Source organism: Betta splendens, chromosome 11 (genome assembly GCF_900634795.4).
Source record: "Betta splendens chromosome 11, fBetSpl5.4, whole genome shotgun sequence".
Classification (NCBI taxonomy): Eukaryota; Metazoa; Chordata; class Actinopteri; order Anabantiformes; family Osphronemidae; genus Betta; species Betta splendens.
Genome location: NC_040891.2, coordinates 5,537,019 through 5,561,397, shown reverse-complemented (window position 1 = coordinate 5,561,397; position 24,379 = coordinate 5,537,019).

Below are 24,379 nucleotides of genomic sequence, written 5' to 3'. Positions count from 1 at the left end.
TGTGTGGTGACAGGAGGTCTGTGGTCACAATGATCTCATTACAAGATGGTTCATCAATGTGGTTATTGGTGTCATAAACCAAAGTATTAGAGCTGAACTCTGAACTGTTATATTGGATATTTTACATCAGTCTTTGATTCTTACTGACCTGAATAAAGCACAATCATGAGGTTTCTGAATCGGAAAGATTAGTGGGGTCACCAAAATCATTTTCTAGGCACCACACTCATGTAGATACCATATTAATCCACTGAGCAACAGACCAAAGAGGACAACAGGAACCCCAAAGCAACACAGGTGCACAATAAATTGAACATTCTCCCGTGCATTCATTGTCAATGTTACAGCTCTTCTGGAAATGCTGTACTGTAAGTGCAGACATGCATAGATAGATAATGATCAGTGGATTGCATTTCCTATTGACAGTATGTGTTAAGTGTTAAGCTAATTAAAGCAGCAGAAAGATGTGTGAATATGGCTCCATGTGATGTTTGTCAAAAATGCCGATACAAAAGAAGACAGTGAATAAAAGCTAAAGCCCCGAAGCTGAAAGAACGTGTTTACAAACTTGAGTTAATGCCTGATTATCATAAAAATGCTGATGCGCCGCTAGATGTGAGCGTGGCTGCGAAGCCGCTGTTTCAGTGTGTTTCATTACGGGCGGCTTTTGTCTTCGCAACACACCTCGGACTGGAAGCTGAGCACAAAGCGGTACGCGGCCGCAGCCATTGAAAAGACATTTAAGTCTCTACAAAGCAGCTTAGCCTTTATTTGCCAGAGTGCTCCCAATCACACCCTCATTAGGGATGACTGATTGCCTCTTATTTACTGTCTACCGGGTAATAACTCTCAAACCATCACAGACCCTAAAACGCTCTTAACGTCAATACTTAATTTAACAAATCTTTAACTATGAACAATACAAAATCATCACTTTCCTTTTCCCCCGTCTCAAACCGAAGTCAACAGTGTTTTTCCAGCCTTTACTTTCATTACGGTCTTTTTGTTTAGGCGCCACTCAGGATGCGGCTCCGCTGATTATAGCCTCTCAGTTTCCATAGTGATGCTGAAACGAATTATGCTCATAAATAGGACAAAAGAAACTAGAAAGCAAGTACGCCACTCCAGTCCCGCTCTGGCCTCTTCCTCTAAACGCTCACTTCAGCCCCTTCAGCGCCCGCTGAACCCTGCTCCACGCGCTGCGGAGGTCGGCAGCAGCTGGGAGGGTTCAAGGAGAATATCAAGCTTCACCAGCATCGCTTGTACAGTTTTTTTTAGAACGCCGTCCGGGGTAATTAAAGCAAAATTAGCCGTGACGAATGAGGAAACTGTGGAGGAGACGTGTCATCATGCTCGTTGCCGGCGCCATGATGGACGTTCCCCTTGTGCGTTTGTCGTGTACGGTGATATCCTCCGAACGAAGCCGAGGAGCCGCGTGCCTTCTTTTAAAACGCTGTAGTCGCGTTTCAGATCTCCAGCCTAATAGTTCTTGTAACGATGATGCAATGGGAAGCAATAAGGTAATTCTGCTGGGAGCGCTGCAAGAGAGAACGCAGCCGCTGTGGCATTTCGGAAGCAATTAGGTTTATTTTCTTAAACTCATTAAACTAATTTTAAGATATCTTGGACAAAACACTTGTGACGGCTTTTGCAGCCAATCGGCTCTTTGCGTAATTGATTTCGTTCTGTAGCATGTGTTTGGAGGTGATTTCTGGTTAGCATGTTAGCATGTTAGCGTGGTGAACAGCTAATCAATTGTTTTGAGTCTTTGAATTTGTCCATATACTATGTCCATGTAATGCATTGGGTGTCAAATATGTCTGCTCCTGTCTCTGCCAGCGCTGAGCAAAGACGTTGAGTCACAGCTTGAGCCTCATTCTGGGTGTCATCGTCGTAGACGCTCGTCAGGTTGCGAGGCGATGATGTCACCGGTTGACGAACCAAGGGGCGATGGACGGGTTGTGTTCCAGGCTGGTGCTGGGTGAAGGAGACGGGGCCTTGAGGCGATGGGAGGGTGGGGGTGACATATGGTGGTGGGGTGACTTCCTCAGCTGGATGTATCTGACCACCAGCTCTCCCACCGAGCACAGGCCCCGTGTGTGTGTGTGTGTGTGTGTGTGTGTGTGTGTGTGTGTGTGTGTGTGTGTGTGGTTTGTGCGCTCATGCTCCCTGACAAGCCCCCATCTGCAGAGCACACTTCTAGGGTTGGGGGCAAATAAAGGTCACGCCGAGGCCTTTATATGTGAGGATGGGTGTTCTCTCCTTTGTCCTCATTTCATCAGAGCATCTAGCCGAGCTAAAGTGCTCACTTGCTCATCACTGGGGCGTTTATAAAAACCGCCTCACGCTGCGAGACCTTCCACAGCCACTAAACGCCGAGCGGGGGACGGCGCGGAGTGATTCGGATGTCAGGTCCTTTTTCGATTTTTCGGCACAGTGGAGCGAGAGACGCCGGCGGAGGAAAAAAAAAAAAAAGCTCCGCGAAACGTCTGTTTTTGCCACTTTCAGCGTGACCAAAGCAGGCGAGAGCATGAGAACAAGGGAGGTCAGCTGCACAGAGAAATGTGAGAGGGCTCCAACAAAGCCAGAGGGAAAATGGAAAAACTGAGTGTTTTAGTGTTTGTGCACCTGCCGGGAGGGAGATGCCTTTGGAGCCGGCGAGCATCTCTCACCCCGCTCTCCATTAGACTCTTTCTCCTTTTCCTCTTTCCTGTCTGGGTCCGTGCCCCCCCCTCCGACCGCCTGCGGCCCAGATGGACCATCGTCACTCGTGCTCCTCCACGTCTGTCGCCGCGCGTGGGCGGATTCTGATCTGGGCGCGCGTGAGGGCGGATGATCCATATGCGCGGCTGTTTGTTTGTGCTGGGATCGAACTTAATAACGCTAATGTGTGTAGTCGCCTGCATGCTTTTACTGTAAAACCATAACATAATGCAACCTTTAATGTTTTCATCGTTCCCTATTACAGGCTGCATTTCCAGTTTTCATATATCTGCATTTGTCTTCATGTTTTCATGTAATTCTTGTCTTCACTTTTTATTCTTGTCTTCTCTTTTTATTCCATACAGATCTTTTATTGTGAAATATGTACAAATAGTTTTAAATTGCAGTCCTCACATCGTGTCAGGGAGAAAAGCAGGATTAAATCACAGGAAAGACATTATTATTTACCATATTGGCTGATTGCATCTCTCGTGGCTATAATATGCATCTGAAGATAGTACTGTATTAAGCCCCGCCCTCCCGCTCCATAATCTACTATGGTCTCACACCATCTGCTATGAAGTCCTGATACAGTATGTTGTTCTTCAGTCCACCCCCTCCAGGTCTCACATGATAGTTCACACATTCCCAGGAAACACCAGAAGCCAAACTTCAGCGTCTTCAGGTCAACTGGACCTTTGTGTCTATACACAAAGCTCATGACAATGAGTGAAGAATGGAAGGAATATTAGTGTAGTGTATGGTTTAATTCCAGGTACATTTTAGGATTGAGAAGACCTTGAAACAGTCACATTAGCATGTCATCGTGATTAGACCGCTCCGACGTGACTGCTGCCAATGGTCCAACCTGAAGCTGGGAAATGAGAGTGACAGCTGCACAGGCGGAAGTCTTCTCATCTTCTTGTCATCTTTAATGTTAGCTGGTGAGTGAGTAGGCGCTGAGCCGAGACACAAACGCAAACCAAACAAGGTGCAAATCCTGCCGCACTCCATTAGCTCCCGGGCGGAGCCTTGCAGATCCACGGCATGATCGATTCTCCGTGTGGCCACTTTTATGCATCAGCAAGTGAATGTTTGACCCAGTTCCAGATTTACGGCCGAAGAAGCCAAGTTAGAAATAACCACATCATTGAACCAAGCGAGTGCCTGACGCTGGTGTGGTTCAATTTAGCTAATGCTCTAAAAAACCAGCATCTCAGTGATGCTATAAATATTACATTTATTTGGAACAGCAAAAAAAAAGCCTTCAATTAACTGGTCCAGCACTATTTTCAGAGAAACATGGAGTCAATGCATAAATAACTGTAAGAAGGGAGAACTGATGTGTCCCATTCGTAATGTGGAGGGGTTTGATGAAGTGAAGCCAAAGATCACAGGGTGAGAAAATGAAACACCGGCCAGTCCCCCCCCTCATTCTTCCTCTCTTCAGCTCATCCTTTTCCCCCCATTTTCTTGCTCCCTCTCCGTCGCTGTCTTTAAATTCGCCGGTTCAAAGCCAACGCTGAGAACCCTGCCTCACCCGATTCGGCCTGCTCTGTTTGATCTCTGCTTCCCCAGATATCCACCCGGTCCAAGTAGGAGACACACAGAGTGCATCATTCATAGAAGACCGTAAACACAGATATTACATTATTCATAATTGGCGTCATTATGTAAGACTCTGTCCCTTTCCCTCTTATTTCCAGTCTGCCTTGTCGTACGTCTCCTCGTGCCCCAGCAACGCTCCTCCGTCACATTTCGCCAATCTGGCTGCATCGTGCCCATCGTTAGCGCCCCGGCCGCGCTCATAATGCGTGCGTGTGCTTGTGTGTCGGCACATTCATTAAACAAGAAGTCGGCTTCATAATTAATTTCCTGTCCTGACGTCAAGAAGATGGATGAGGACGATTAGGCGGCAGAGAGACAAACGCTCAGGGAGAAAGCAGAGTCGCCTCCAGTGGACGGACGAGAGATGAAGTCATTTCTATTAAAAACACATGAACGAGTAAAAAAGTCTGGCCAAGGTGGAAAAAAAAAACATTGTCGTGAGTCATGAGGGTGATGACTGAACTAACCTAATAAGATCATGCATGTGACATCATGTGTCCAGCTGTCAGTGCATGGCTGTAGTCTCCACTGACACACGCTGGCTGCTGTTAAGTCATAAGCAATAATACAGTATAATACACAGCTCAGCCTTCAGCGTTTTAAGTTTGAGTTTTGTCCAGTCAGGATTAGTGCAATGTGAGAAAGGCCTGAAGGCCTGAAGGAAGATAGTGATACTAATGGAGCAGAGAGGATCCACTTGGGGTCACATTCTATTAATGTTCATGCCCAAATGGCATATTGCAGCTTTAACACACACTAATTTGTGTTCCTGCAATCTGTCAAATAATAAAAGATAATAAAATCGTCTTCATATAACTACATATAACGATAACTGCAACGAAACACAACTCATAATATATTGTAATATATATTGTTCTGTATAATGTGGACGTGTGCACTCAGGTCTGGCACAAAATTTAGCACAAACACATGACAAATGGATTCACTGAGAATATGATTACACTGACACTCATGTCTTGTTTGTGTTATTTTCATTCTCATTGTGACCCTGCACATTATTATGAGTGACACTTCTATCAACAGATGAGCGTCAACCGCGTGCTTTCTAACAGGAAATGGCAGGAAGGCACATGAGCATACGGACGCTCTCCTCCCGTCCTGTCAGCCAGAGGATGCGAGGGCTGCAGAAGCACAGCGAATCCCACAGCTTCATCTCCTCCTCCTCCTCTTCCTCCTCCTCCTCCTGCTAGTACTAGCAGACATGCAGCCATGCAGAGCAGTCCTTCATGCAGGCAGCGCTGCACAATATGTCCTCTCCTCTGCTTTTGGTTCTCGTCCATCAACTTGGCCCGGTGCTCTGAGCCCTCTGCAGGACACAGCGTTTACAGCTTGCACTTTGGCTTTTATCTCTTTGCTTTCCTTCTCTCTGACTGTCCAGATGTGTTACAGCGTACGGGGACAAAGTATTCACATCAGTATTTGGAATTTTATCAAACTAGCAAACAGATACAGACACAAAATATGTAGCAACAAATCCTTATAGTTGTTATTTGGATACTATTTAAAATAACTGGCAGTTTTTATTGTACATGTCTAACTAAAATGCAGCAGCCAATCAGAGTCCTGGCCTGGCGGCTGGTCTGAAACTGGGGCAGACTCCTTCTGCACAACCAGGGTCATACGCTGCTTCTGCGTCTGAGAAAATGCAAAAGTGATGCGACAAAGACGGCTGGACGAAACTGAGTTATTAACATTAGCCCGGACATGTCGCTGTCACGAATCAGAGACACACACAAAGTGCTGGATGGGTATTTATCCATAATGAGGCGATGTCAAGAATGAGAAAACGAATCAAATGTGACTTAGGATGCTTAAGGTTGCCCTGGCAACCACACAGGAACATACTGCTCCTCTCTCTATTTTTCCATCTTCTGCAAAGGCACAAACACAGTGAAGGAGATTCAAGTTGCTGTGTGTGTGTGCGCGCGTGCGTGCGTGTGTGCGTGTGTGTGTGTGTGTGTGTGTGTGTGTGCTTGTCAGTAAAAGTGACAAATAAAACGGTGAATGTTCCCGGTTGAAGCCAACAACAGGGGACAGGGACCTGTGGCCTGATGGAAAGATGCGTGATGTAAATGGACACTGATGAAAGATGTTTGGTCTTAAAAGGCTTCTATCTTCCGAAGCTGTCAGCCCGGGCTGGATACGGCGCACCGATAGGCAGAAGGAGATGGGAGGCAGGGAAAGGACGGGACAAGGGGGGAAGGTGGAGACGGAGGAGACAGGGTGAGGGTTCCAGATCCATCTTCTGGAGCCTGACACCAGATCAATACCGGCTAAACCGAACCAAAGCACCCAGATTTCTCTGTCTCTGTGTCTCTGTCCTTCGGCTTCTCCTCCGTCCCTGCTGCTCTAAGCCTCGTTCATCTTCCTCCCATCGTTCGCTTCGGGCAGAGGAAGCCGAGGACGCGGGGCAGCGAACGTCTCATGTCGTTTCATAAGGCGGCAGATGCTCCATCGAATTGAATTAACAGCTTACCCCGACTGAGCCCAACCGGGGCGACGCCAGGGAATAGCCTGCACCCGCTGCACAGAAATCCCTGCGATGTCTTCACTCATCCTGCAGTGACGCAGGCCTCCTCTCCCTGACACTCACGTCTCACACATCACCGGCGTAATGGACTGGCAAGAATTGATTATGAAACCCAGTGGCAACAAACCATTTGATTACTAGTGGCAAAGGCTCAAAGGAAACACAATTACGCTCCTCACATGGGAGACGGCTCACACACCTGTAACCTAATGAGAGAAACCCAGTTAACAATCAGTATCTTAAAATTGTATTGAAGCGGATGAATCTAATTTTAATCCCATTATCCAAAAAGCGGCGGATGTGGAGGCTCTGACAGCGACGACTCAGCAGATTTCGCCTGGCATTGAGTCTGTGCTTGGGTTAAATGTTAAGCAACAGTTTTAGAAAACTTCATGTCATGGAAACACAATCGTACTTTTTAAAACAGTCTGACTTTTACTCACATTTGTCTCTGCTTTATCCAGCTTCACTGTGTTTAATATTAGTAAGGCCCAGGTAGTGACATCCCCTTCACATACACATCATAATCTGAGGAGCAAAACACGTGTGTGTTTTGTTTTTGTTTTCCAGCCAAGTGCGTCAGATTATTCATTAGTCTCACATTTCACTTGAACATGACTCATGAAAAAAAGGGTGAGCACAAAAACAAACAGGACACACACACACACACACACACACACACACACACACACACACACACACACACACACACACACACACACACACACACCTCCTGCCTGTGTTATGCCTTCGTTTACTGAATAATGTATGACTTGTCTGCTTGTGTGTTTCTCTGACAGATGCTCTCTTCTGTCACTCATCCGGCACTCAAACACTTGGACCCCCCCCCCCCCCCCCCCCCCCCCCCTTTCTCCCCCCACACACACACAACATGGACAGAGGTCACCCAAGGGCGTCGTTGACCCAGTGCGGTTGCTTCTGCACCGGCGCCGTCTCGGTTACACTGCATCGCACGCGACTGCGGCTGCTCTGCAGGACAATGACTGGCATTCATGGATCATAATAGTCTGATGAGGACAGGAGGAAAGGCTTTAATGAGTGGATATTGTTCGCACAAAGCACAGGACTAAATGAGACGGGGAGACGGCGTCACGTCGCCGGCGAGTCGCTCCTTTCATGTCGGCATCAGAGGAACTGATCACAGCGCCAGAAATCAAGATGAGAGGCTTCGAACGAGGGGCTTTTGGAAATAAGAACGCTGCTGGCGCTCAGCGCGGCCGTTTAATTTCCTCTCCTGACTCTCCAAGGCTCTGCCTATCGCCACCATTGATCTGGCGCGTCTCTCCCCGTCTCTGGTCTGTCTGGGAGGAGAAACCCAAGCGGCGGAGCGGGGGCTGGTTGAGGAAGAGGAAGACGATGGTGAGGAAGAGGAGCAGGAGGAAGGGGAGATGAAAGGGAGCGGTGGAAACAGAACAGAGGTGGTGGTGGTGGTGGGGGGGGGGGGGGGGGGGTGATGTAAGGCTCTTATCTCCAACCTGGCCGTAGCTCCGCCCACTCCAACCCTGATGACTTACCCTGTGGCGGGTGCATAATGAGTGTGACTGGGCTCTCCGCGGACCACAATGCATCGCAGGGCAATTTATTTCCCGCAAGCGCAAGGGCACTGGAGTCGCAGAGCCGACGGCCAGCGAGGCTGCAGCGCCGGCCGGGTTCTCCGTTTCCCATTAGGTGCTCACCCGTCGGGCGAGAGATGGCGAGAACGCTAGCTCAAGCAAGTGTAGCCAACACAAATACAAGTTGCCCTCCCAGTCTCCCCCTGTCAACCCCAGTATCGTAACAGATTAGCTGCATTAGCAGTCACACCCAAAGGAATTGGCAGTTTGCACAGCCAGGATCGAGGTCCGGGGCCATAATCAGAGCTGAAGCCATAGAAGAGGCTGGACATATAATATGGGAGTTTGCAGCATTAGCAGTATCGTTCACTTTGCACAATATTATTCAATGCGTGTAGTCACAGTCGCTGTTTGAGGGTCAATCAAGCGCACGCAGCACATAAGCGGCTGCTAATGTCTTGTCTTCCAGGCTCCAATCAGAGACGCCCCAGCAGGTGCTTCGGCTTTGACAGCTGATGGAGACCCCCCCCCCCCCCCCCCCCCCCCCCCCCGCTGTGACGCCACTGATTGGGGCGTGGTGAGAAGTGCGACGTGCGTGAAAGTTTTCCGCCCGGCGGGAACAGTTCGTGAGTCTGCGGGGAATATTTCCCAACGACGCGTCGTGGAAACCAGTGTGACCTGTGTGTTATTAGGACGACACAGCTTCCTCAACGGGAGCTGCAGAGAAGAACCAGAGAAGTCAGTGGACTTTATTGCGGCCGATGAGTGAGGAAGGAGGGCGAGTGCGCGTTCGGAGAGCAAAGCACGGACACCGATAAGGAGGACGGAGGCGCATCTGCGTCTGAGCCGCCTTGGGGACGGACATGTTCGCTTCAAGGGCAGCTCGTCGCCTTATCGCTGTCCTTTCATTCTTCAACCCGTCCACGTGCTCCCCATCCGCGGCCAATGAACAGAGTGCTGGAAGTTTCCGCTCGCGCCGCGCGCCTTTTTATTAAATGTCAGGGCGCTGATATGCGGACGGCGGCTCCGCAGCTAATGAGATGCGGAGAGTCTGCTCTCGGTCCGCCAACGCACTTGGCGTGTGCAGGTCGGGCTTCCACGCAGTTAATTAACAAGTCTAATCATTTCCTCGTCTATTGAAATTCTCCTCAAGAAACCGACAAGTTTCCCTGCTTAGTCCTGAGCAGCGGAGCAGCAGAAACAGGCTGGATGCAGCAGGACTGACACCTAGTGGTACTAATATATTATCATGAGGAGATACGTGCAACCAGTCCATCCTGTAGTAAATACATTCAGCAGATCAATTATAATATTAGTTAATAGGAGACCTATAGTATGTTATAATATGGGTTATTAATGAACTTTTTATATAGATGTATATGAATTACAAATAGTCATATTCTACTGCTTTGTAACAAGTCATCTGCACTAGCTAGTAACAGTAATATTAATCATAATAATAATCATTGATTATGTGATTAATTGAACATTTCTACATTTACTTTAGTGGCAAACAATGATGTAATATTAAACACTTAGGTTGTGGTAACTAGTAGCCACAGCTGTCTGATGAATAGAGCGGCAGCAGTAACAGTATGTAACAGTGTCGGAGCTAATATGAGGAGACGCTGTGAGAGACCTCCCACCATCATCATCCTCCATCACGGCCCTGTGCAGGAGCATGACGTCACTTCACCGCCTCACAGGAAGGTGGCAGCAGACACCAGCGTCTGAGTTTGTTGGAGTCAGCCAGGAGCCGGTGTGCTCTGCTGTTTGTGCTAGTAATTATAGAGTCCTTAAACCTCGAGCATCCTCCTCAGCTGTGAAGGCAGCCCATTATTTATAGATCAGCACCGCGTGATGCTGCGTGCGTGTTTGATTGTGGGGATAAGGGGCTGGAGAGAGACGGATACGGCGTTGAATGCGAATAATGGCCCATAATTAGAGGTGAATGTTTACACACTCGCACACACAGACGGGCCGCGCACACGCGCAATAGCCCGAGGTAATTTGGCGGCACTAAATGAGATTATCAGTAGCGAGGTGATTAATGAGCGTCCCCACTGCAGAGCCTGATAATCAACAGTCACCGCTCCGCTGTGATGCGCAGTAGCTGAGCTGAGCGCAGGTACATGAGGCCCAGCACCTGCTGCTGGTGTCAGCACGTCCCCCAAGACCCACACGCATCACAGGGGTGACAGGTAGCCTCAAACTGTTATCACACACACACACCCACACACACACACACACACACACACACACACACACACACACACACACACACACACACACACACACACACACTTTGTTTAGCCTTTTTAAAAAAAAAAAAAAATTTAGAAACATTTTTCAAAAATTTTTTGATATGCACTTTGTACTTGTAGTGTTATTCCGAGCGTTTATTACAGTGACATTAACATTATAACAAATAAAAACACTTTTTTGATTTTCGCATTAGTATTTATCAGCTGTAAAAAGGAGGTAGTCTTGGTTTGGACAAACAGAAATCTCTTCATGCATGTGTTACACTGTTCATATTCAGAACATAACATAACATATTATTATATTTATTATGTAGTGTTGGAGTCTGATACGTTACAATATTAGTGCTATGTGCTAAAGTAAAAAGGTTAATGCACCAGAGGAGGACGTATCTTTGTCGTATACAGTAAAGAGGCAACTTTATGGGATTTATGCTCTTTATTTAGTAATAGACACGCTGTAACAAGCATCGTGAGACTATTTATTCTTAGTAAATCACTTTCCTCAGGATGTTGACTGGGTTGGAAGTAAAATTCAGTAATATCATCGCTACCAAACTGGAAATTGAGTTTAGTTAGGAACCAACACATGAAAAAAGCTCGGCAACCATCAACAACAATCTGTTTCATCCTCACCTCAGCTGTGGGCAGAGCTGCTCCGCCGGCTCTGTGTGCAGACACCTACATCAGATAATGCTCTCTGAGTCTCTACAGTCAGCTGTTTGAAGTAGCTCCAGTCAACAGCGGCCCTCCCCCAGCCTTCGCCTCTTGTTCTGCGAGGAGTGTGAAGTGTGTGCGGGGTGACCAGGTCAGGGTGACTGGGTCTCCCTCCATCTCCATATAGGCTGTAGGCTACAGCTGCTCCTATGAGATTGGTACCTCAAACGCATCGGCTTCTGATGTCGCTGAGCGCGTGTGTGCGTGCGTGTGTGTGTGTGTGTGTGTGTGATAAGGGCCAAAGGATAGCAGCATCTTTATGGTGTAGATTATCCCATCACTGCTGTATTAGGTACAAAGACAGGGATGGTAGGCCAGTTAACCAGCTGCTGCAGCACCAGGCCTGGATGCGACCTTTCACCTTCACAGCACGTCATGGGAAATCCGCGCTCCGCGTTCGCCCACGGCCCTGTGCCCATGCTGTCCGTCCAGTATTATTGCTCGTGTGCTCCTCAGAACGTGAACCGTTGTCGTCCTGCTTTGCTGAGCTTCGTCGCTGCTGCACTGAGGTCCAGGCTGCAGCGCAGACTGAAACATACTGTAGGATATCACACGTGAAGACGAATTAGCTTCTAATGCTTTCACCCTTCAAAATAAAAGCATTTGAATATTAAAAATAATCTTAAAATACACCTCAACAGATCCTTGTGACCCTGTCGTATGGACACTAGTCATGAAACTTTGAATGGAGGTGAAGCTGGTTCTACAAACACTGATGAGGCAGCGCTCAGAAGCCAGAGCTCAGTGTTTTGCCGTTCCAAACGCCGTTTTTTCCCCCCAGCGCTCCACAAACACTGCTGACACTGTTGCCACAGTTTCCAAGCTGTGCTGGCCTGAAGCTGAGCCACGGAGAGATCCGCGGAGCGCTGAGTGACAGTGTGCGTCTGCCTCGTCCCCCGTTTATCATCCCAGCCATCAATATTTACCCCGACCTCATCACTATTCATCTGTTGAGGCCTCGGCAGCGCTGGGTTTGATTGTTTGTCACCCCAAACAAACATGTGGCGCTGAACAAAAGAATGCATACGGCAGGAAAAACCGAGACGCTCTGGTGTTGCTTTTCCCAAAATCAGTTGCATGTGGGAGCGGAGGCGCCTGGCGAGCGCCGCCGTCCACACAGGAAATCTGCTGATGCCGTGCGTCTTCCTAAATCTGTTCAGTATGTTTCCTCAAATCACCAAGTGACATTTTAATGACGCAGCACATCGGCGTCGGTGTCACGGCTTAAATATGTGCTGCCGCTCGATGTTTAGGCTGAGGCTTGATTCCTTGATCCCGTGGCGAAAGGCAGATTGTGAAGATCCACTGTCCACACTTTAGACAATTATTGGTGCTGAAGTGTGTGAGTGCTTTTTCCGGCGGCTCTGCCCTTTCCTCCTCCTGCTCTGTTCCTGCTCTTTGTGCACGCTGCCATTTACAGCAGCTGAATAATTGAGGAGTAACATTTGTGTCAGGCGTCCTGCGGTGTGTGTCTCTGTGTGTGTGCGTGCGTGTGTGTGTGTGTGTGTGTGTCTGTGTGTGTGTGCGTGCGTGTGTGTGTGTGTGTGTGTGTGTGTGTGTGTGTGTGTGTGTGTGTGTGTGTGTGTGTGTGTGTGTGTGTGTGTGTGTGTGTGCGTGTGCTACTGACAATTACAGGTCAAACACCTGCTGAAGTTTTCTTCCATTTTAACATCATGCACATGCAGAACTAACAAATAGATTTTTAAAAATAAATAGTGGCAAATAATTTTAGTCCGTCCTGTGTATTTTTTTAACATTTTAACAATTTATCTTATTAGAGTTATTATTACTCAACATTTTTAATAATTTTAGCAAATTGAACCAAAAGCGCGAATCCAACAGTGTGGTCTTTCTTATTTTCAGCTGTGGTTGAACGTTGATACTGAATATTTGTGGCAGCAGGACAGTGAATGTGGGATTTTCTACTCAGTTGTCTTCAGTTAAAACTATTCTTCAATTTCCTGAATTCTCCTCTCTGCAGCTCTGATTCCGCGCTTTGCTGTCGAGGAACAACAGCAACTGAGTCCCCGGGTCCCGTTGTTCAGCCAGTAAACGTGTGCTGCTCGTGTAATAGTTCATAACCCTCACCTCTGAACTCCAGTATCTCGGCGGTAACTGAGACAACTGGAGGATTAATCTTCAAAATGGCCGCCTCTGCGAGCTGTTTATCCGCTGACCTTTTATTAAGAGCGGGTCTCTAACCTGAATGAATACTGTTTCACCAGCAAACACAGGCAGACCCAATTAATCAAAGCCGTGTGTGTGTGTGTGTGTGTGTGTCTGTGTGGTGTGTGTGTGTTCGCGTGTGTGTGCGTGTCAGGTTTCAGGTCGTACACCTCATGAGTGTGTTTTCACACTGCAAAGTGTTTCTTTAACCTCTGCTGGACTCCTCCAGGCCTGGCTAGGAAGGGAATCACAACAGACTTAGGTTACACATGTCCTACAGGGTGTGTGCCTGTATATGTGTGCGCACGTCTGCATGCCTGAGGGTGTGTGTGTGTGTACCTCAGCACCCTCGATTTTAACAAGGATTAACTCTGTATTTTTCTTTCATCACTTTTCCAACGGATCCCCAAATATCTCCGAAATCAAATTGGGACAAGCGGCGCCCTGTGCAGATGTTTGGCCGGTAAAGCCACTTCTACCATGGGTGCGTTTGAGGCTGTTGAACACTCAATCAACAGGGGACAACACCCCAGTACACACACACACACACACACACACACACACACACCAAACGTCCTCTTAAATCATTACAATAATCCCCCTCAGTCCGGATCTGGAAGCGGAGCACGGCCTCCGTCGCTCCGACCGGGCGCTGGCTCAGACAAGAGGCCGCAGCGGACAGCGGACCACCGCTGGCGCGCGAGAAGAAAAACACACGAGGCGGCGCGAGCGTGCACAAAGACGCACGCACGCACACTCTGGATTTGTGTGTGTGTGGGGGGGGTGCATCGACGCTGCCTCGGCCCCTCCTCATAAAGCATCCGCTTCAAAGCCGCGGCAGAAGCCGGGGCTGAATAGCCGGCGTGCATAATGGCATTTCCATACTGTGTCACACGCATGTACGTCGACAATGCGCCGGCGCACACGCGCTCACAGAGGCCGCCGCCGCTATAAACAGCTCTTTATATCGCGCCCATTTCAAATCGATTTGTTTACGCCCGCTCGCCAAAGGGACCAAATCTAACTGTTTCCCCTTGAATACATTAGACGGCGAGTGAGGTTGGGAAGTGATAATGACTTCCCCTGCTGCTCTCCCCTCTCTTCTCTCCGTCCTCACCTCGACTCCAGCCCCCCACCCCCCACCCACACGCCCCTCCGTCTCCGCTCGTCTGCGTCTCACATGGAGATTTTGACGTGTGCTTGTCTGATTGAAGCCGGACGGCCTCCATCTTTCTCCCTCCCTCCGTAATCACAGGCGCGGGGCTGTTAAGTCTCACGCTGCCTCTGCAGCCGCTGGACTCTGAAGGTGGAGGACGTCGACCCACCCCACAAGAACATGAATTATGTTAAACTTTGAGTTCATTCTGCTTTTATTGTGGATCCACTAATAATAATGGTAGTTTAATTGCAGAGTTTTATTTGTGTGGGTCTAAAGAATAAAACGTGACGTTCTCATTCCATTGACCATAATTAATTATTATCTGTTGTTACTGTGGGTTTGTGGGCTCCAGTTTCACCAGTAAGCTCTGCAGGTTGTTATGCTCCATGATGTCTTTTCTGGTCAAGTGAAGGAACTTACTAACTTGTTGTGGTCACTCATAACACGGCTGGGTTCAGGCGTGTGATGGTGTTTAGGGACAAATAATACTTTGTTGTGGTTGTGATAAAGTGACAACACTGAGTGACAATGACATGAGAAACAGAGTGTTTGTTTTTGTGAATTTCAAGTCCACTGTTTTGTCTTCCACATTTTTACTATGTCCACTAGTGGTCGACTAACTGTCACCCATTAACACCACCGCCACTCGGCCTCCAGGTGAGTTAGTGACTTAAAGCATCGTCCTCAACTGTGTCTTTGCAGAAGCTTGATCTGTGGTTTGCTTCGCTCTCCATCGGGAACACAGTCGCACACAGTTCACGATTTCAGTGACATATTTACGAATGACTGTAAACTTCAATTAATCCGCCGACTAACGGCTTGTGATCTTCCATATTTCAAATATCGCCAACAAATCCTAAGAAAAGAGCAAAACCAACAGTGGGTTAATCTGCCTCCAAATACTTTTCAACCTCCTCTCCAGACGATCTGAAACCATGCTGCTGAGCTGAGTCATAAATACTGTATGGTTCCATTGTTTAGACCAAAATAAAACCACTGTAGCTTTTGGCAAACATGCATTATACTAATGAAGGCATTTACTGAGCATAATTCTATCAGTAATATAGCTTCAGTTTTAATATAATTTATTTTCATTATTTTAAAGACAATGACAAATTGAAAATTAAGTGGATCAGTTCTACAGACGCTGCTTTTGCAGTATGTTTCTGAAATCTAATCAAAGATCAGTTCTGTCTTTATTACAGGGCACGTTCCAGCTACATATGCCAGTGCATATGTCACATTTTCATCCTTATCACTTGTTTGTGTACAGATAATTACAGAGCCGTAACGCAACGTTGAAATACACTGGGATATTATTTGGTTTTATTTTATTTGTTGGTCATAAACATCCTTAGATGTTAAAATCTCAGAGCGAGCAACAGAAGGAGAGAGAGAGAGAGAGATTGAAAGAGACAGAGAGGACTTATTGTACCAGTGTTAGCAGATGTACAGCAGTGGGATGTGTGACCAAAGCTCTGTCAAGCCTGCGGGTATCAACACAATGGGGACAGACTGTCATCCCCCCTGGCTATTAATATTACATTACTGTCACTTCAGACCAATCTCTCAGTTAAAGAGCTGTGTGTGTGTGTGTGTGTGTGTGTGTGTGTGTGTGTGTGTGCGTGTGTGCGTGTGTGTGTGTGTGTGTGTGTTGGTTCCTGAGGACGGACACACACACACACACACACACACACACACACACACACACACACACACACACACGTGCGCGCGCAAATAGAAAAATAGAGCTAAATTTGCAGCTAGGAGCCTGCTTTTTCTTTGATCCATTATGCAGGGAGCTAGGACCTGGGCCTCTAAAAGCCAGTGTTGAATTATGTAAAGCAGCGCGTGTGAGAGAGGGGAGACCTTCACGGAGAGGTGACTATCAGAGGTGCAGATCAGGTAGGACACGATGGCGATGATGACACGTTTCGGCCGGTGAGGTCATGTCTGACTCTCAGGGAAGCGTCATCCGGCCGACATGTGGCTCCGGTTTAATGCTGGATTCCTGCCCGTTGCAACGCTTAAACACACTGTTTGCGTTTTTGTCGTCTGCTTCATCGCTTTGCTGTTCATTGACAGATTTAATCAATTTCATCATGGCCTGTGCTTTATTTTGAAGAGCTCTGAAGGCGAAAGCTGTAAAATGAATAAGTTATACATACAACTTAAAACAATCCAGTTTGACAAGGTCATACAGTGATGACTTGAAGACATGATCCATGTAAAAATCTGTAATTACTGTATGTTTGAAAATAAGACACTAATAACAAACTTCATTTACTACAAACTTCATGATGGCAAAACAGGTGATTCAAATGAGGCATTTCTAGGCCCCTGATGCTGCGGACGCCTGCTCGGTGCCACGGCTCAGTGCGACAGTTAGCGGAACGCGGCCATTGATGTTGTTAATTACACCTGAGATGACAAGTTAAAACAGTGCTCAGAGAAAGAAAAAGACCCTCTCTCATCCCAAGACCATTGATGTGAATGAGGAAAAAAGTCCCCATACAAGCTCTTTAATGAGGAAAAGGAGCAGGAAACCTCAGAGGGAGCAACGGAGGAGGGAAACCTCAAGGAAGGACGGACGCGGTGGATGTGCAGAGGAGACAAAACATTAAATAATGTGCAAACGCACGTGGAATATAGTTATCAGCCTCCACACGCTGCCAAAACAGGTAGAACCTGAGCTGCTGACCTATTCTCTGCCTGTTTCTCTTAATTAATTAGATTTTCTGCCAAATGCCTCACCTGGAACTCGCTGCAACGCATTCCTGTGAGTTTTTCCTGCGATGACACTGAAGTCTGACGCTAAAGGAGGTGGAAGAATGTAATAAGTGACACGAACGCCGCGCTCCCTCAAAGGGGACCCGCAGACCTTTAAAAATGACAATGTAGCGCATGCAACTTTTCAGCAAAACTTGCAACACGCGGTAGGCGAACAGCCTGACACACACACACACACACACACACACACACACACACGCACACACACACACACACACACACACACACTGAGCTTTGTGAGGAATATGGCTGGAATGTGAAATCGTCAACAGAGCATGTGGAAGGGAAGAGGAGGCAGCAGCTTGCCAGAGCGTTGTTATTCAGGTCCACACTCCTCGGCATCTGTGTCAGCTAATGAGAGAAACTCAGCTCTGTTTCATCTAGTCTCCCCGGACCAGGAATTAGCATCTCCAAAGACAGACGCAGAGAGAGGGACAGAGGGAGGGAGGGGAGGGAGAAGAGAGAGGCAGAACCATAGAGGGACGGATGGAGGGAAAGAGAGAGAGAGAGAAATGGGGTGAAAAATAAGTGTGATCGACAGAGCAAAGGGGGGAGAGGCTCGGGGAGAGGAGGCTGGCTTCCGAGACAGGGATGTGAATATAAACATAAACTCCGTGTCTCTCTGTCCCTCACACACATGCTGCAGCATATTGACAAGCTAGAGTTAAGCGAAGTGGCGGAGTGTGAGACAGCCCTTAATAGGTCCCTAATGGACCCCGGAGATGAGAGGCCAGCCACTCAACACAGAGGGGGGAGGAGGGGGGGGGGGGGGCGGCGGGTCAGAGGTCGAAGGTCAGCCAATCATTACACCCGCCCCAATCCACCGCGGCCGCGCGTCCCCGTCCTACTTGACTGCGCAGCGCCTAATGATTATTAACACGTTAAAACACTTAAGGAGCGCTGGGAGCCGACGCGCCCCAGAGAGAGACGGAGATGAGAGGAGAGGAGGGGGAAAAGGAGGAGAGTGACGTATGGTAATGATGTGCTCGCGCATGATTTGCCGGATAGATATCACTAATCACCTCGTCCCCACGGTGACACCGCCAGGACCCACAGATTTCCGCTAATACATGCAATACTTAGCACAGCAGCGCAGCGATATCAACCTAATAAATATTTCCCATTTACATCTTTTCAAAGACGTGGTGCATATTTAAAAAACTGCTCATTTGCGCGTGTAGTGCGTTTGATCTGCGTGCGCTCGCCCGCGCACGTGCGCGCGCCGCGCCGCAAACTTTTTTTTTTTTTTATTTATTTATTTTTTCTCGTCTCGTGCATGAGCATTTGTGCAGCAGGTTGCGTGCGCGCACAACAAGTGCACGTGCGGCGCAGCGGGGAGTCCTCTCTTGTGCGCTTAGCCCAGTAAATGCTGGGTGATTGAAGGGTTTTGATGTGCCGCGATTCAGCTGGGAGCTCGTCTGTCTGCGTTCGAGCCCCACCGCTCGCGAGCCTGTGTAGTGCGGCTCCTCGCGACGCGGAAGCCGGAGCCGTCGCGCGCATTTATGCAGACGCCAAAAAAAGAGACCAAAAAAAAACAAAACACATTCCTGAAAGGGTTGGTTCTCTTCAGGGACGCACAATAAACTAATAGAGGAGAAGAGAAACAAAAGAAAAAAAAAATACAGGTTCAGGTTTAGCTAACAATAAGCTGCAACAACTGCAATGAACCTGCATCAGTCGACCTTCTCTAACTTAAAGACACAGACTGGACATGGTTCCGCCCTGAAGCTTTCCTGAAGCCTAATACTAATAATATAAATGTAATGTATCTTTAAATAGTCCATAGAATGCCCCAGTATGGATTATTAAATGGAGTGGTATTTGACTAATGGGTCACCTCTCCATCTGTCATAGACGATAACAAGCGGCTTTCCGCACCGACATGAAGCGCCGTGTGTGTGTGTGTGTGTGGGGGGGGGGGGTGTGCGTCCCAGGGGTGCATTGTGTGAGTCGGGGTCATCCGAGCGGCTGCTGAGGGAGGGTCTCCCAGTGAAGTGGTCAAGCAGCCCCAGATGGGTTTCTAATAGTCTTTATCCAACAGGTCACCACCGTGGGCACTGCCTCGCCGCCATCCGCTATAAACCTGGGCTTCCTCTCCTTCTGCCTCCCCTCGGTCCCTTTCAACTCCCCTCTGCTTATCTAACCCACCCACCCCTTTCTGCCCCCCCACCCGAAACCCCCACCACTCCCAGTCTCCCCCTCTCCGTTCTTGTTCTGCCTGTCTTTCCAGAAAAGCAGCAAGAAGCTAATGAGGCTTGGCTGGCGTTTATCCAGCTCTCCATCCCCTGCGTGTGTGTGTGTGCGTGTGTGTGTGTGTGTGTGTGTGCGTGTGTGTGCGTGTGTGTGCGTGTGTGTTATTCTGATATCAGCTATCTTTCTCCATTCTCCATTTGCTACACGTGATAGAATATGGCTGCATTAAAATAAACATTAATATGCTCTTAATTGCCTCCGTAGGCAAATAATACAGTGACGGTTTCATGCAGTGGGGATGGAAATAAGAGTGCAAGAGGATTGGAAAAGTGTTCTGGAGAAACCGGCAGTCACAGGCCGTTTGAAATGGGAATCCCAAGGTAGGTTTCGAGGGCTGGAAGGCAGGTTTTCCGCCCCATTAAAAGGTTCGCAGCGCATGGAGATGCACTTCACCTTGGATAAGACACTCCCCTTATCTCTCTGCGGAAGAGACAGATGGGAAATCATTCCCCCTCCACCCGGTGTCCGTGAAGCACCTGCCTGTTTTCCACACAGAGGGAATCTCTCGGAGAAACAAACACTAAACAGCCTCCTGGCACACGCTTTGATGCCGGAATCCAACCTGAGAACATTCTGAATACATCATTAACTCCCCATTGCTGGAAAATTTGCAGACACAGCGAGCTAATGAGACACATTTCAAACCCGGTTCACAGTTTGACAGACCACTACGGCGGCGGTTCACATTTGATATAATTTACAGGGAGCAGCAACAGATTGGAAGTGAAAGGCTGCGGAATCACATGTGCGCGGATGGAGACGGAGACGAGACCTGTCACACACACGGTTGTAGCAGTTATTAGTGCTAAGTGACAGTTTCTGGTGGCCCCTTCAGTCAGCGGAGGAGGCAGAGGAGAGAGCGAGGCGCCGGGGTGTGTGTCGGTGTGTGTCAGCGAGGCGCGACAGCAGGATGTAGTGTGTTATACCAACAACAGGTTCGCTCCAGCAGCCCGGCCGACGTTAATATTGCAGGATTGTTATTCAGCCGAGCCGAGCTGAAGGTGTGATGACCCGAGCGGGTGACGGGACTAATTAACCACCGTTTGACCCTGCCTGCCTCAGATAGCTGCTCTGTGCGTGTATGTGCGTGTGTGTGTGTGTGTGTGCGCGCGCGCTCTGAGCTGAGCAGATCATTTCTATTCCGCCGCCAGTGAGGGTGAGGTAATTGTGTGCGTGCATCCACCCGTCCGTCAAATGTTCCCGGCATCAGATTTCAGGTGGTATCCCACACATGATTTAATTTGCATAGGAAACAAATTTAATGATCTCACAGCTGCCGGCAAAAAATAATGGATTTTTGAGACTCCGGGTTTAAGACGCTGGATGAAATGAAGCGCTAAGAGGTAATATCGCAGTGCACAGTCAATCAGAGACCCTTTTTATTTAACGCGCTGGAGTCGATGAAGGTGTTTGTGTGGGTTCGCGCTGCTCGGCTGCCGCCCGACTGTAAATATTACCGTGAATGACAGTTAACCGTTCGCGGGCAGGTGTCCGTCAGCACAGGGAACATAATATGGGCTGAGGGACGCCGTGACTCCTGCTGCTCCACCAGTCCGTTACGTCCATTTACATAGTACAAAAACAAACCTGAGCAGACAGATTCGCCTGTCGACCTGCAGAGAAAACAGCAGCTTCCAAAACAAATCCACCCTGTGACACAAGAGACCGACTGTATGTTCAACGGCAACATGTATGTCAAAATATAAAGATGTTAGAATTTTGTTACAATTTTGTACCAACTCATATAATACGATTGTTGCTTTTAGACCAACATTACATCAAATGGCATCAAAATACCCAGTTTTAGACTAAAACACAAGTTTTGTATCCTGAGAACTTTGACATCCATTTGAATGCAGCGCACAGCTCAGACCCTGAACGGCTTTTACCGGACCTGGCTCAGGTGAAGCGCTCGATGTTGGAGAGCTGTTTAGCGTTTGCCACATAGAAAGTGGACAATGTACTTAGTGGCGGTACCAAACGGGGAGCTGAGTCATCCATGGGGGGTTTTCTTTGATTATTTCAGCCCAAATTCCGAGCAGCAACCTGTAAAAGAAACCAGAGGAGACGCACGCGGAGTCCTTGTGGGCCCCATGCGCTGCACACTTTAATCTTTAATGACATGGTGATGATAGAGGACTCTTGACCTCCAGGTTTGCACACACGCACGCACACACACACACACACACACACACACACGCACACACCTTAAGTCTCTGCAGCTCCGTCAGTCGACTCGTCCGTCGCGTCTTTTAGCTCCTCAGCGTTCCTACAGATTGGTGACTTCCCCGGTTCAACTCCTGGACAATAGGCAGGTCCTACCCGGCGCTGGGGAAAGCTGGGCCGCCATTGTCCGGCTTGAAAGCCCGGTTATTCATTGCCCGCGAGTTAAAGAGCTGACCCCGGTGTAACACTGACGGAGCTGGCTGACAACACTGAGGCCCTTTGTCTGGCCCGGCCTCGTCTCTGATCACCCTGTAATGAACTGAGGGCTCTGTCGAAAATTTACAGCCTTCGCCCCTCTTCTCCCTTTCATCCCCCTCTCCGCCTTGCCTTCATTTTAATGCCCTTTTTCTTTGCAGACATCATTTTAAAGGCTTCCCCTCCTTCCAGCGCCCGTTATACAATAACAATGCCGACAATATGAGATGGGCCATTAATTTCCCCTCAATGGATCCCAGTTGTTTTCCTCCTCTCCTCCCGTCTTCCCGGCGTTTCTCCACTTGCAGTGTTTTGTTCGCCTTCTCCAGCTCCATAGAGCTGCGTGATGTGTCCTCATCCCATAAGGGTCCGACACAACCACACACACACACACAACCACACACACACACACACACACACACACACACACACACACACACACACACACACACACACACACACACACACACACACACACAGACACACGCATGTGCGGGAGTTCTAAATGAATCACCTCCTACTGTTTCCATAATGGGGAGTTAAACGCTTTAAATGCTTTACGACATTTAATCATTACTTCACACAGGCAGCGGCCCCCTACACAAACTGTTGCCTCAAACACAGCACTTATCTGTCCAGGACAAGAACTGTTTCAGGGCCCGAGCGCCACCCAAGCATTTTTTTTTTTGGTCTGGCTCCTGCCTTTTTTTTTTCCCTCGAAATATTCCCTCAATCTGGAATTGGTGATGGATGTCTATGAACTGCAGATGGACTTGCGGTAATAAATCCCCTTCTTGATGTGTGTGAGTGAGAGTGAGAGAGAGGGCGAGAGAAAGAGGAAGAATGTGTGTGTGTTTACATGTATAGCTATGTTTTTATAGGGACCAGTTAACAGTATATTTGACTGGAATGATGGAAACACAATTGGCTGCTTGTGACTATTTTTAATGTTGTGAGGACATTTGCACATCGTAAGGACAACGCTTGGGTTTGGGGTTCGGTTTTGGCGTAGCAGGAGTCGGGGTTGTGAATAAGGATGAGCAAGTTCAGGGTTGAGAGCTATAAATGCATGACCGTCCTCATAACTTTAGTATAGAAGCTGTGTGTGTGTGTGTGTGTGTGTGTGTGTGTGTGTGTGTGTGTGTGTGTGTGTGTGTGTGTGTGTGTGTGTGTGTGTGTGTGACATCCCAGGGTAAATTGTTTCCTCCAGGCTTTGAGAAGTGGGCATTCAACAGCCTGCCAAAAGAGCTATAGGCGATAATTAAATGATTCCACGCTTGAAAGGAGGAAGAAACAGACACAGAGAGTGAGAGGGTTAGAGAGAGAGCGAGCGAGAGAGAGCGAGCGAGAGGGGGGGGGTGCAGAAAGAGAGGACAGAAAGAGGGAGAGAGAGAAGGATAGACTCAGTGTAGGGAATTGAAATGGGAAAGGAGAGTGCGCTTTAGAAGGAGGAGGTGTTGCCCAGTGTGGGATCGGACCGTGCTCGACGCGCCAACCCGATGCCTGATGCCAGAGTGGAGATAAAGAAACATCATTAATCAGCCATGTTGGAGGAGTCTAAATCAGAACGGCCCCTGTCAAATGCCAAACAAACATGTCTAAGTCCAACTCGCCTTTTTCTATTACCTTTATTTCAGCTCTTCTGCTTTGGCAGCCCCCTGCTTCGAGTCGCCGGGTTCCACAGAGAGTGTGGTGTGAATACGATGGCCACGGTAGCCACGGTCCACAGGAGATGCTGAGGAGTCGCTGCCTTGCTCAAGGGCAGCATAGACTTTGTAGACACGCTCATTTGCTCTTCATCTTATTTTCCATTTCTTATCTTGTGTTCACAAAAAAAAATGCTGATTTAGTCATTTCATACTGGACGTCTACCTCCAAACAATGTAAACACTAGGAACTACCAGTCCCATAATGCACCTTGGTTGCGTCTTTTTATCTCACTAATCTGGTGAAAGGAAGAAGTTTCTTAGGCAACTTCTTCAGTGTGAGAATTTGTTTTGTTAGTTTATCCATTTGTGAAATTAAAAAGTCTGTCTTGGTTCACAGGAAGGTGTAGGTGTGATGAATTCACATTTAGGAGTCTGTTTGTTGTGGACATTATACACATGAACATTTCCAACATAAAAGCAATATTTAAAATCACACATTTTCCTCTGTCTCTCGTTCAGTAAGCGAT